This window comes from Microtus pennsylvanicus, chromosome 12 (assembly GCF_037038515.1).
Source record: "Microtus pennsylvanicus isolate mMicPen1 chromosome 12, mMicPen1.hap1, whole genome shotgun sequence".
NCBI lineage: Eukaryota > Metazoa > Chordata > Mammalia > Rodentia > Cricetidae > Microtus > Microtus pennsylvanicus.
The window spans coordinates 90,850,133-90,864,579 of NC_134590.1; positions in this window are offsets into that span (position 1 = coordinate 90,850,133).

Genomic DNA, 14,447 nt, shown 5'->3' on the forward strand with positions numbered 1-14,447 from the left:
AAACTTTTATTAAAATACAAATAAAATATCACTACAGGGAAGTAGACAGTCCACAACTCCAGGATTACATCATCTTCTTTGAGAATCTTTGAGAGAGCCCTCTTTCTCCCTTGTGTCTCTTTATGAGTTCCAGAGAAGGACTCTCAAGTTCCTGCTTGGACCACATGTTCAATCCCCAGTCAGTATCTGGGGAAGGGAGAGCTAGGACCAGGTGGGCTTGTGGCATATGCTCACAGGAAGAGCTGTTCTAGGGCTGGGAGAGAAAAAGGGCCGACACCAGCCAAATGAAGAAAGACACAGGCATCGTAGAATCCTGCAGTAGTACCTTTTACTGTTGTTGGTTTTGCTTTATATTTTAAGATAGAGTTTCACGCTGGAGCCCAGGCTGGCTTGAAGCTCGTGGCTATTCTTCTGCCTCAGCTTCCTGAGTACCGGGATTACAGATGTCTACCACAATTCACTGTCCTCATGCACACCTTGCTTTTTCATATATGCAATTCCAAAAAACCCCTTGAATTTAAAGCAACAGTTCATCATCCAACAAAACAATACAGGCTCATTCAGTGACTGTATCGCATTAACACGGGAATCCTGGGGTGTAGGCTGTTCCTCATGGCAGCTGAAGTTTGGGCTCCTTGTGGTCTTATAACACAAATGCTGTCTAAATTTTCTTCCCTAACTCTGAAGTAAGTGCTTTGTGACTCAGTCTTGTTGCCATGAGTCTACACATCTGAAAAGTAAACCATCCCTGCCCATTACATACCAGGGCCATGCTATGTCACCAACCAACCTTTCTGGAGCCTGAGTAGCCCTCAGCTATAAACAGCCACAAGTTTGTCTCCAAGCTGTGGTTTCCTGATGATACAATTCCCTTCAGACCTCAGCTGGATCTTTGCCAGTTTTATACCTGGGGATTTCATAAACCAGTCACCAACATCAGAGATCTCACTTGCCCTTGTAACTTCTGTTTCTTAGCAACAGACCTCAGCTTTGTCCACCCTATAGTCTCTCACCATGGCCGCCTCACCCCTGCATCCCACTGGGTAGTGCTTCATTGCAGGTATGAACTTTCACTAGTTTAGTAGGGACAACAAAATTGAGAGGAAGGGGCAGGGTTCCCTAATTTGGGGGTTCTTGCCAAGTCCCCAATGTGTTTCCTGTCTCCCTCTTTTGTATTAGTTTCGCGTTTGAGGACAAAATTCAGTTTTTCAGAGTGCAGGAAGAACTCCTATGAGACTCTCAGTGCACCTGGGCTACTGGCTGAGTCAGGATGGGCCTCCCTGCTCCTGGGGCCTGATTGCTGAGCACGAGTTTTGGCCCTCTCCTCCTCTTTAGACTCCAGGGTTTCCTCTTTGTTCCGGTCGGTTTGCATTTTACCCCTCTTTGGTAGTATGTTCAGAGGAAGGAGGTACCGTATTTGACTGGAGCAGAGTAGTGAGCCCCTCTTCTGAGGGGCATCTCTGAACAAAGAGGAGTGGGAACGTATATTGAAGCAGATAACAAATTGCAGGGTGGTCTTTTAGAGTCTTTTAATTTCTCTAAAAATTTGAAACTGAAACTATAAATCTATGAGTTTAAAAAATTATTTAAAATGACAAAGTGTCCGGGCGGTGGTGGCACACACCTTTAATCTTGGCACTCGGGAGGCAGAGGCAGAAGGATCTCGATGAGTTCAAGACCAGCCTGGTCTAGAAAGCAGGCTCCAGGACAGCCAGGACTGTTATGCAGAGAAACCCTGTCTCGACAAACAAAACATAACAAACAAACAAACAAAGTAAAATGACAAGGTGATCTCAGAACAAAAAGACTCAGAAACAAAGCAAGCAACAGAAGACAGTCATCCAACTTCATCCATTGGCACCATAAGAACACGTGCCAATCCTTTGAGGGTTCAACAGCATCCTCGGTGTGCCTGTTGGAAGTTTCCAAATACTTAACACACAGAATTTCAATTTCAAAAGCGCTTTAGACGAGGTCTCATTTAGCGTTACAGTCATCATTTCCATTTACACATGTGTTTTGTTTCCATAACAACATGCTTTTAAAGTATCACTTTTAGACTTATAATCACTCCGTGAATATATGTAATCCTAACTTGGGGAATTACTCTCTAGTTAAGAAATTTCTCAACAGCTCACTTGGAAGCCCTCTTATTTCTCAGTCTTTTTACATTAGCAGGAAATGGCAAAAGACAGTGCAGAATCCCTGCATAGCCTCTTCCCAGTACCCCCTAAGGGGACATCTTGTTCAGCCAGGGTTCCCTTGTCAGAGAGGCAATTACCATCTATATGTCATTATTAACTGAATGGCAGGCGGCAGGGATTACCAGGTTTCCACTAATATTCTCTTTTCATTCCAGAATCCAAACCAAGAGAGCATATTGCCCTTAGCCTGCTAAATTTTTTAAACAAATTGTGTTTCCAAGTCACTTCCAGTTAAGCTGTGACAATTATGAAGACCGTGGCATTTTAATGTTTAATACAAGGTATTCATTGGCAAAACAAAAGAGTTGTCAAGAAGCCACTTGTGCCCTTGCAGGAGGTGGTCTCATCACATGCTAGCTAAATATAGCGCCACACATTCTCCAGGATGTAGTTTACACAGCAATGAGAGTTGGGAGAAGCGTAAGTGTTATAAAAAGCATTTCACCTTTTAATGGAAAGCAATCTTCTTCTTCCTAATTTAATTAGTAGGCTTGGGAGTTTACTCCCATGTCAGGCCATATGAGTAGTGTGAGCATAATTTATTAACGTAAATCTGATGTAACTATCACAGTGTGAGCCACAGAAACCACAAAGACTGCACAACCACCTTCTCCAGGGAGAGGGCAACTTGCCAATAACCTCGGAATGCTATCCCTGGGAGTGACATCGAAAGCTTCCCGGGAGCAGGCAGTGAAATTTACTTTACAGTTTGAAGGGAAGCTGTTATAGCTAAGGGCTGGAGAGATGCGCAGTGGTTAAGAGCTCTTGCAAAGAACCCAGCTTTGGTTCTAGTACCCACGTGGCAGCTCACAATCACCTGTAACTCGAGTTCCAGGGATCCAGGGCCTTTTTATAGCTTTTGTAGGCACCAGGAATGCACACGTTATACTCATACATATAGACAAAACATATATACACATAAATAACAATCAAATCTTTTTAAAAAGAAGCTATTACCACTCTGTAGAGACTGTCTTATATTTGAGACTTTTATATTTTTCATTTATAGCTTATTATGTTAGAAATAAATTTCTACTATATTAAAGTAATAATATTTAACTTTAAATTATAATCAAATGAATTTACATTGTTTTATTTTGAGACTAATATTTTATATATTTGGGGCGTTGAAACAAAAGAACTCCGGAGAATTCCATTTGACATGTCCTCGAGACTTATTCAACTAACTGCATAATAGAACTTTGCCAGGTATATAGTCCATCTTGTTCCTACCACAAATAATAGCCACCCTTAGGTTCTGTAGCCAGACAGGATCACATGTAAAAGTCTTACCAACCTTGCATTCTTCCCTCACTCTCTCCATCCCAGAAAAAAATTCAAGCCTTATATGAGCTATTTTGTATCGCCTGGAGCAACAAAAGGCAGAAAGAATGCAAGGAGAAACAACAAGATATTTTGTCAAGTATTGGAGTATAAAGGAAGGAAGCACAGTATGTATGGACGCTTTCACTAGCGATGTGGTTTTTTGAGAAATAAAGAAGATGGGCAATTCATCGTATTAATTAGAGGAATGAAAAATGAAAAGAATCACATATTGCTTCCTGACCACGTGCTCGTAGACACTTTCTACAACAGTTGATACTCTGCTGTGGGGCAATCCTTTTGTGTACACCGTGAGTGAAGATAGTTTTCTCTCATTAGTTTAAAAAGAGCTAACTGGCCAATAGCTAGGTAGAAAGAGGTTAGGCGGGAGAGCCAGACTGAGAGAACACTGAGAAGAAGGAGGGCCATCGCCAGCCAGAAGCAGAGGAGTGCAGAGTCACCAGCCAGAAGCAGAGGAGGGCAGAGTCACCAGCCAGAAGCAGAGGAGGGCAGAGTCACCAGCCAGAAGCAGAGGAAACAGGGGATGAATATGCAGTGCTGGAAAAAGGTACTGTTACATGGTAGAGCATAGATAAGAAATATGGATTGATTGAAGTTGTAAGGTCTAGTTAGTAATAAGCCTGAGCTATCTGCTGAGCATTTATAATTAATAATAAGTTTCTGTGTGGTTAATTGGGAGTTGGTTGGCAGGACAGAAAAGTTCAACAATATTTTAGACACTACTATCATGAATATTAGCACAAATTAAGCAATGTCTAATTGATCTCTGAGCCTATTTCAGTGAAACCTCCTTGTAGTTTTCTGACTCCCCTTCCTCAACTCCTGCACGAGACAGGGACTTCTCTCTCTTAGGAACAAAGAAGACCAATTACTTCCTCTTATTTCCATTGTCCTAGTTTGGTTCCTGTTTTGTGATAAACACCAGGGTCAAAAGGAACTTGGGGAAGAAAAAGTTTATCTCACCTTTCAACCCTGAGGTCTTTATCCAGCACTGAGAGAAGTCCTGGCAGGAACCTGGAGGCAGGAACTGTAGCAGGGACCATGATAGTGTGCTGTTTACTGGCTTGTTCTCCCTGTCCTGTTCAGTTTGTTTCCTTATACAACCCAAGGTTAGCACCGCTAACAAAGAGCTGGGCCCTTTCACATTAATAATTAATTAAGAAAATATCCCACAGACTTGCCTACATGCAGATCTCAAGGAGGCCTTTTCTCATTTGGGGTTTCCTCTTCCCAGATGAGCTTAGTTTATGTCAATTTGATTTAAAAACAAAAAAGGAAAGAAAAAAACAAAAACAAAACCTAACCAGTGTGTTGTGTAATATTTATTTAACCAAGCAAAGCTTCCTTACATTTGTTCATTCTATATTTGCTGACTATGTAAAGATATGTTGATTTGCTTTAATTAACATTAACCCGGGCTCACAGAGGTGGGATTAACAACTGGTTGACCAGAAGTAGAAGGAAGGAACTTAGTGTGGGTGTTTTAGTTAGGGCGGTATGGATGGGGTGGGCTCCGGGTCACCAGCAAAGAGAGAAAGTTAGCCAGTTGCTATTCTAACTCTCGGAGCCACTAGTAGTTGTAAGTGTAGCCACTGTGCCGAAGGTGAACCGCCAGCACACTCGTGTCAAAACTTACTGCATTGTTGCCTCCTCGGTAACCCTGGGCTTCTCAACTTTACAGCTCTATGTAAAGTCACAGTGGTAAGGGTTGAGCTGTGTACCATTAATTTATTTGCTGAAATCCTAGCTCTACTACTTCAGAAAGGGCATTTGCAGACAGTGCCTTGAAAGAGGCGATTTGGCTAAAATGAGGCCACTTGGGAAGTCCTAATCAGAATGACTGGTATCCTTGAAAAAAGAGAAAATTTAGATACATGGCGCCCAGAAACATGCATAGAAGAAACCAAGCATGTGCCACCATGATCTTCTAATTCCCAGAGCTATGAGGATAAGTTTTTACTGTTCAAGCTGCCCAAACTGATATTTTCTTATGGCCTCAGTAAGTCAATGAAGTCATTGAAAAGTTACAATTGAAAAAAGCTTTAAAAGTGACAAGAGACGGACCTTGGTGCAAGAGTGGACCGATGTTATGAGAGTAACCAGTCACTTTGTAATTGGATTTAAAGCCTACTCTGTAGGAGGATATGCTTGCCTGGCCCTGGAATCTGGCCAAGAACCCATGGCTGGAGAGCACATACACCCTAGAAGCTTCTGCTATTTTGCTAATGGACACAGAACCAAACTGCCTACCTCTACACTCATCTGTTAATGCAGCCCGAAGACCTCTTCAGAGAAGTTTCTTTGGATGGCAGTTAGCGGAAAAACTCACAAGTGGCCAAAGTTGAGAGAAAAAGTGTTTGTAAGGCACTCTGCTGCAAAGCTAGATCACACCCTTCCACAATGCTCGGAGAAGAGAGGGCAGGAAGACAACAGGAATCAAAGGTTGGTGTGGGAGGTCCTTCTATCTGTGTGTTGCTTTTATTGGTTAATAAATAAAGAAACTGCCTTGGCCTGTTCATAGGGCAGAACTTAGGTAGGCGGAGAAAACTGGACTGAATGCTGGGAGGAAGAAGGCAGAGACGGAGAGATGCCATGGATCCACTGCCGGAGATAGACGTGTTGAAACTTTGCTGGTAGATCATGACCTCGTGGTGATGCACAGATTAATGGAGATGGGTTAAATTAAGATGTAAGAAATAAGCTAATAAGAAGCTAGAGCTAATGGGCCAAGCAGTGATATAATTAATACAGTTTCTGTGTGATTATTTTGGTTCTGGGCAGCCAAGAGGAACAAGCGGCTCCCTTCTCCAACAAGAGGTCAGGGAGGATTAGAACGAAAAGTTTCAGGACATGGGAGGAGTGATACATGCATGAACTCCCAGCATCTGCTGTTGCCCGCATATGATCAAGTTAGCAGATATTCCAACATGGAGAGGAGGGGCTTACAAATCTTGTCCCTGGTAGAGGAACTACTGATAGCTGATGGCCTCCAAGGAAAGAAAAGTTATCTGCTGAAAGTGTGTAGTTATATCTAGTCCCGTGGGATGGAACCATACCCATGAGCATATGGGAAGCCCAAATCAAAACCCGTGGACCATTAATAAAAAGGACATGGAGTTGGGGGCAGATCTGAGAGGAGTTGGGAGGACTGGGACTGTAAGTATGACCATAGTACATTGTATCATGTATGAAATTCTCAAAAATTAATAGAATATGTTAAAAAAGTGGTACTGATCATGTATAACTTGTAATTAGTATGTAGATATTTTATAAATTATGTATATGGTAAGCTTTAGGAACATGTGTGCATATTCATGTTGTTACTAAGTTTCACAGATGTTGGTTTCTTTGTGTGTTTAAGTGTGGAGAATTTCAGGGCCTGGGAGATGAGTCAGTGAACAAGAACACTTGCCTTGCGAGGGTAAAGACCTGTGTGCAAATCTCCATCACCCATGTAAAAAGCTAGGTTTGATCATGAATGCTTGAAACACCAGCACTGGGGTGTCAAGGCTGATGGGTCCCGAGAGCTCACTGGTCAGTCAGCCTAGCTGAAACAGTGAGCTTCTGGTTCAGTGAGAGCACCTACCTCAAAATCACAGGTTAGACAAAAGTAGAGAGGACACCAGATATTTTGTTCCGGCCTCTGCATAGGTTCACACATTTGTGTTCATGATGATGTATAACACACAATAATGCACACACACACACACACACACACTTCATATATTTTAATATTCCAATTAATTGGGGCTGGAGAAATGGCTCAGCAGTTAAGAGTAGTGGCTGTCCTTCCACAGGACCCAGATTTGATTTTTATCACCCACATAGAAGTTTAACAACTATCTGTGACTCAAGTTCCAGGGCACACAGATGTATGTGGAGGCAAATCACCCACACTCTTAAAATAAAATAAAAAAACAACTTTTTAAAGATTCCAAAACCCAGGAAGAAAATCATGGTTCTAGCTTTAGTTTTTCAACTACTTTTTCATATTTTTTATTTTTTGTCTTACTTCTCTTATTTTTTTATACAATAAAGCAAAGAAATAAAGCAAGAGTTAATTTTTTAATGTAACTGTGAGGAGAAAAAAAGGAAACAAAATATTGGGTCATCCTGTACGATTTGAAGAATCATAGCAAAAAACATAGGTGGGATGCCCCTCCTCTTTTTAAATGTTTGTTTACTTATGTGTTGGTGAGGATACCCTTGGAAACAAGAGAGACAAGGGACCTGCAGTGAGATGAGGCAGTTCTAATTTCGGCCACCCGAATCCTGAGGAGGTATGACAGGGAGGGGGTGCAGAAGCAGGTTCCTAAGACAAAGAGTAACAGACAAAGCAGCAATGTCACAGAGGAAGAGCTTGTTCCCAGCTACTCCAAGGCTCTTCAGTGCCTGGAGCCATCTCACTCTGATACCCTGCTCTTACTGCCTTCTCTAGACTGCCCATGTTCTCTGGGTTTTACCACTAAAGCTGCCTTTACGAACCCCAAAACACACTAAAATAATTTCACCTCCCTAAACACTAGTGTTTCTTAAATCACATGACTTGCCCTTTCCCTTTGTTCCAGCTACTACTTCAAGGTCACCTGACCAAACCTTCACTGTTGTCCAGATGAAACCCGTACAATTTTCTCTCGTTCTCTTTGTTCTTAAGCCCCCTCCCCCCAACATCTGTCAATTCCTGATTGCTATGCCTTTGGTCATCTGTTTATTATCTCTCTCCTTGCTGCAAGACCTCCAGGTTTGCAGGGACAGGGCTTTGCTAATGAATACTGACTGGATATGTTTTAGCATCAAACATTAAAGTCTGGGACTATAGCTTTCAATAATCCTTAATGGGAATGAGTGTGAAGTGTGGTAGACAACTAGAATTGAAAATGAGTCCACACAAATTCCATACATAGTGTTGCACTGGAAACCTGATTTTATCCCCCCATCTCCCCACCCCCGTATTGCACAGGTGACTCCTTGGAGGACATCTGTTCTGTCAGGTCTTGCACTCTGTCTTGCAGAACTGCCCCAGCTCAGGAACAAATTCTCAGTAGCTGCAAACTGACACCATTGCAGAGAAATGTAGCATGTATTACATATGGACCTTAATAATCGCAGCTATAATTCTTCAAAAGTAAAAAGAGTAAGTAAGATGGATCAGTTTGTTTAAACAGCATGATGAAAATGTTATTATTTCAACATGTAGTCACTAAAAAATCTGATGACTAATCTGGGGGTGCTGGTATATGCCAGTAGTCTCAGCAAAGGGACAAAGTAAGAGGACACTGTTCTAGGCTGCAGACAGGGTCCTCAGAGCCACTGGGCTTCTGCCTTTCAGTTCTCATCTGAAATCTGTGAGGAAAAACTGCTACACTTCCTTCCAGCAAGTTCCCCCCACACCAGCCAGCTCAAGGTGGTTTTTGTTGTTTGTAATAATAGTAAATAGAAAACTAACGGAAAAATCACAGCAAACAGCTTCCCTTCAAGAGAAACCTATAAAAAACATAATTATGCAGGTCTATATACATAAAACTGCTTTGACTGCCTTAGAAAAATCATAACTGTTCAGGGTGTTATCAGTTCTCCCCAGAGCAGAGCAGAGTGCAGTTCATTCAAAACAGCCAACGGATACAAAAATGGAGCATTTGTTTGATTTTGGACCGCAGGCCTGAGGATTGGGGGTGGGGCGGAGGGGAGAGTGAAGTCAAGAGAGAGTTTCCTGATTGTTTTACAGAGAATTTCATCAGCGTGAATACTCCAAGAACAACACTGATCACACAGCAGGTGCCTGATAAATGCATGTTGATTAATTGATTTACAACACGCCAGCTGCCAGTGAAAGAATGCGATCCACAATCAAACCGTTTAACAGAAGAAAGCCAGGATGGCTTTTAAAATTAGTAACAAAGATGGTGTTGGCTTCCTTTTGAGACGAGAACAAGACGGTCGAATTCTGCTCTGGGAGGAAGGGACCCGGTATTTAAGGTAAATGTTCTTTTGTCCCCAGCTCTGAGTGTGAATGTGGCGTGGCTTTTGGTTGCATATGTCATCTGTGATGGTGTGGATCAGAAAAGGGCCCACGCAGTCATAGTAATGCCTTCTGATCTTGGGAGCTTTGATTTTTTTTTCCCTTTCTCAGCATCAGAAGTCAGTATATAAATTTTACAAGGTACAAAGAAAAGTAAAAGGATTTCAGGATTCCAGTCTCATCGGGCTCTAATCAAGCCACTATACTACTAGATTACAGAAAATATCAGCTAAGAAAAGCACATGGGACTAGATCAGCCAAATCCAGAATATGAAAACTTCTTCAGCACAAAATGACCTGGCTTTTCAACAAGTAGTACTTTCTAGAATTATTTTGTAAATGGCCCAATACCAGTGGAGGACAATGCCCCTCCAGTAGGACACTGAGGCTTCCTTTCTCCTTAGGTAACTCCTCTGACTGGAGAAGCTGACTGCAGGTGCACAACTCTTTGAGAAGGGGAGGAAAACTGGATGGTGTACTGGAGAAGCTGAGCCCAGTGAGGCTTCATCCGAGCCCTCAGTAACCACATGGGGGAAATTCTGGAGTGGAGCCAACCTTTCTTAGTTGTCCCACACTGAGGCCAAGAGGTCCAGTCTCATTTGATGTGGACGGGAGCTGCCTTTTGGTAGGATACACACTTTAGAAGAGGAAGTTCCTGTTGCTGCCTCTTGGTAGGATACACACTTTAGGAGAGGAAGTTCCTGTTGCTGCCTTTTGGTAGGATACACACTTTAGGAGAGGAAGTTCCTGTTGCTGCCTTTTGGTAGGATACACACTTTAGGAGAGGAAGTTCCTGTTGCTGCCTTTTGGTAGGATACACACTTTAGGAGAGGAAGTTCCTGTTGCTGCCTTTTGGTAGGATACACACTTTAGGAGAGGAAGTTCCTGTTGCTGCCTCTTGGTAGGGTACACACTTTAGGAGAGGAAGTTCCTGTTGCTGCCTCTTGGTAGGGTACACACTTTAGCAGAGAAAGTTCCTGTTGCTTGGGGATGTTCTCAGTGGAGCACACTTGCAAATGATCCCAGTCAACCAGAGATGAAGACAGAATCACACCCATGGAGAGCATTGCTACCAACTATAATCATACAAACAGAGTCAAAGCCTGAGATTACTGTCAACAGTTAGCAATACTCAAACCATAATTTGTATATAATGGATACTTTATTCTAAAGATTTCCATAGAAGTCCAGATATTTCATAACAATTCTTTTCAGTTGTATATTTTGATGTAGGGAAAGAAATTACTTTGTTATATTCATTTGTTAGACATTTACATTTAAGACCATCCTTTGAGCTATGGGCAGGGGTGTGTTTTTGCTCGGCTCTTAGACTCTCCTACTTACCCTCTCACCTCTGTGGGTCTACCTCCCGATTCTTTGATCATTTTCTATCATTTCTGGCCATTAAACTAAGGAATGCTTTAGATAAGTGTGGTCGTTTGAAAAAAAAAATAACGCTCACAAAGGGAATGACACTATTAGGAGGTGTGGCCTTGTTGGAGGAAGTGTGCCACTATGGGGGTGGACTTTGAGGTCTCTTTTGCTTTAGCTTCCTTCAGTGTGACAAACAGTTGACTTCCTGCTACCTTCTGGTCAAGATGCAGCCAGTGCCATGTCTGCCTGCACGCTGCCATGCTCCTCATCATGATGTTAATGACTGAACCTCTGAAACTGTAAGACACCCCAATTAAATTTGTTTTAAATAAAAGTTTCCATGTGTCTCTTCACAGCAATAAAAACCCTAAGACCAGGTACTGGGGTACCAGGGACTGGGGTATTGTTATGACAGGCTTGACTAGATTTTTTTGTCAGGCCCCATTCAAAACCCCACCCAGATGTTCTGGCTGGAAACTCTTGACTCCACTCCTCCCATTCCAAACCCTGCCCTCAGAAAGCCCACCAAAGGGTCAGCATTTCCCCTGAAGCTACTCAAGACCTTACCTACACAACATTTAAAACCCAGCCCCTAGACCATGTTGTAATTTCTCCCCCTCCATTTCCCTGAGATAACCTGGGAATGCTTTGCTAATTAAACCTAAACTTTTGATTCAATTTGATTTGGCTTATTGCCTCAATGGAGAAACCAGCTACCAGAGATTTCAAAACACTTATCAATTTTGTTTATAGTAATATGGGCTTTGACAGTTTGGGGTAGGAAAGCAGTGGAATGGACAAGGGCTGCTTAATGGGTCATACTAATAGGAGCATAGAAGACAGTGATTTGATGAACTCTGAATCAAGAGATTTCAGAGGAGAATTTTAGTATGTTGCCTAGAGATTGTTCTTACGATATTTTGGTGAAGAAAGTTGCTGCCTTTTGCTCTTGTCTGAAGAGTCTACCTGAGGCTAAAGTGAAAAGTTTGAATTAATTCCATTGGCAGAAGAAATCTCAATCAGTCTAGTATAGACTTTGTCATATGGTTCTTAGTGGTAACTCTAATGAAGATTTATAATGCAAAGGAACAAGATGAGCAGCATGAAAATTTTGAGAAGAAAAAGAGCACTAGGAGATAGAACAGAGTTAAATTCTGTGTTCAAGGAGATAAACAGATTAAGAAACAGAATAAAGGGAGTAGCAACCTCAGGGAAAGATTATACCCATAGAAAATTCCAACTTGTGAGAAGGAACTAAATAAAGAAGAGCTTAGAGCCCGGTGAGGTATTACACACCTTTAATCTCAGCACTGGGAAGACGGAGGCTGGCAGATCTCTGAGTCTGAGACCAGCCTGGTCTACAGAGCAAGTTTCAGGACAGCCAAGCTTAGGCAATGGACAAAAGGCAGGTGAAGAAATAACTGAATGAAGGGGCCATTCATGTTCCAGTCCCAGCAAGTAGCAGAACTTGGCAGCTTTGCTCATGTGGAATAAAGCTGCTGAAGCCAGGCATGTATCAGCGTGTCCCTGAATGCAGGCTTAGGGAGGCCATTTTGTACAGCTGTGAGGTTGAAGCCTAGATTGCCTTGAAGACCCCAAGATGTTAGCAATGCCAGAGCCATGGAACACCTGCTGAGGATAACTGCCAACAGAGAGTGGAACCAGCCCGGAGAAAGAAGTGTGTTGCAGTCAACAAAGCAAACAGAGTTGGAGCTCTGAAGAGCATTTTGACATCAGACATGGAGATGCACAGTTTGGAGTTTGCTCCAGTGGTTTTTGGTCCTGTTTGCTCCAGGATTTCTCGCTGTGCTCCCTTCCCTACATTTTGGAATGCTAATGTACATCCTGTGCCATCATATGTTGGAAGACTGTGATCTGCTTTTTGGTTTTGATTTTTTACAAGGGGATTACAGTTATGAGATTGCCATTCATCCCAGAAGAGACCTTGGACTTTGAAATGAATTTGAGACTGTTATAGACTATATGGACTTTGGAAGCTGGACTGGATGCATTTTTTTACATTATGATATGGCTACATGCCTTTGTGGGCCAGGGAGTGGAATGCGGTGGCCCACATTTGAAAGAAAGTGGCTCCCAAAAGAGTGACACTGTTAAGAGGTGTGGCCTTGTTGGAGGAAGTGTGTCACTGTGGGGGCAGGGTTTGAGGTCTCTTTGTTTAAACTTCCCTCTGTGTGACAGTCAATTGACTTTCTGTTACCTTCTGGTGAAGATGTAGCCAGAACCACATCTGCCTGCACACTACCATGCTTCCCATCATGATGACAATCAACTGAACTGTAAACAAGACACCCCTCCCCAGTTTAATAGTTTTCCTTAAGAGTTGCTGTGGTCATGGTGTCTCTTCACAGCAATAGAAACACTAACTAAGACAGTAGTAGGCTTGGATTCTCCTTCTCTATTTTAATTTTGTTGTTGTTATTTATTTGTGTGAGGTGCATATATGCCAAGTCAGAGGACAACTCTCGGGAGTTGGCTCTTTCCTTCTACGTTGTGGGTCCTGGAGTAGAACTTGTATCATTAGTCTTGGCAGGAAGGGCCTTTACCCATGGAACCAACTGGCTGTCCCTTCATTTTTAAAATGTGTGCGTGTGTGCGTGTGCTCATATGTATATGCAGGCACACATACACATGTGTGCACATGGAGGCCAGAGGATGCCGTTGAGTGTCTTCCCGAACTACTCTCCACCTTATTTGTGTGTTTGTTTCTGTTTTTAGAGGCAGGGTCTCACTGTGTAGTTTTAGCCAGCCTGGAGCTCTGTACACCAGGCTGGCCTTGAAGTCATGGAGATCTGCATGCTTCTGCCTCTGGGATTAAAGGTGTGGATCACCACGCTCACTCTATCCTATTATTTGGAACAGTTTATCTCATGGAGCCTAGATCCTGCCTGCCTGTTGGATTAAACTGGCTTGCCAGCAAGACCCAGAGAGACGCCTGTTTTCATCTGCCCCAGGTTGGGATTACAGGCATGAACCACTTCTCCCAGTTTTTAACTTGGGGTCAAGGAATCTGAACTCAAATCTCCACTCTTACACAGCAAGCCCTTTACATACTAAGCCATCTCTCTGGACCTTTTTCCTTTTTCTTAAAAAAGAAGACGACTTTTATCTCCTGTATGTTCTCACCCAGCAAGCCCTTTACATACTAAGCCATCTCTCTGGACCTTTTTTCCTTTTTCTTAAAAAAGAAGACGACTTTTATCTCCTGTATGTTCTCACCCGTCTCACCACTTTGGATATCATGTATCCATGATGACTCCCAGAGGGTTATCTCTCCTTGAACTTGAGACTGCTATATACAAGTGCTTACTCAACGTCTCTGCTTGGGTGTCTACCCACGTCTCAAGCTTGACATGTGCAAACCAAACCCATTATTTTACCCTGCTCTCCTCCTCTGCAAAATTGCTTCTTCTCATAGTCTTCAGCAATCCCACGAACAGCAGCTCTGCTCTTGCAGTTGCTCAGGGCAAACATCTCGGACTCATCCT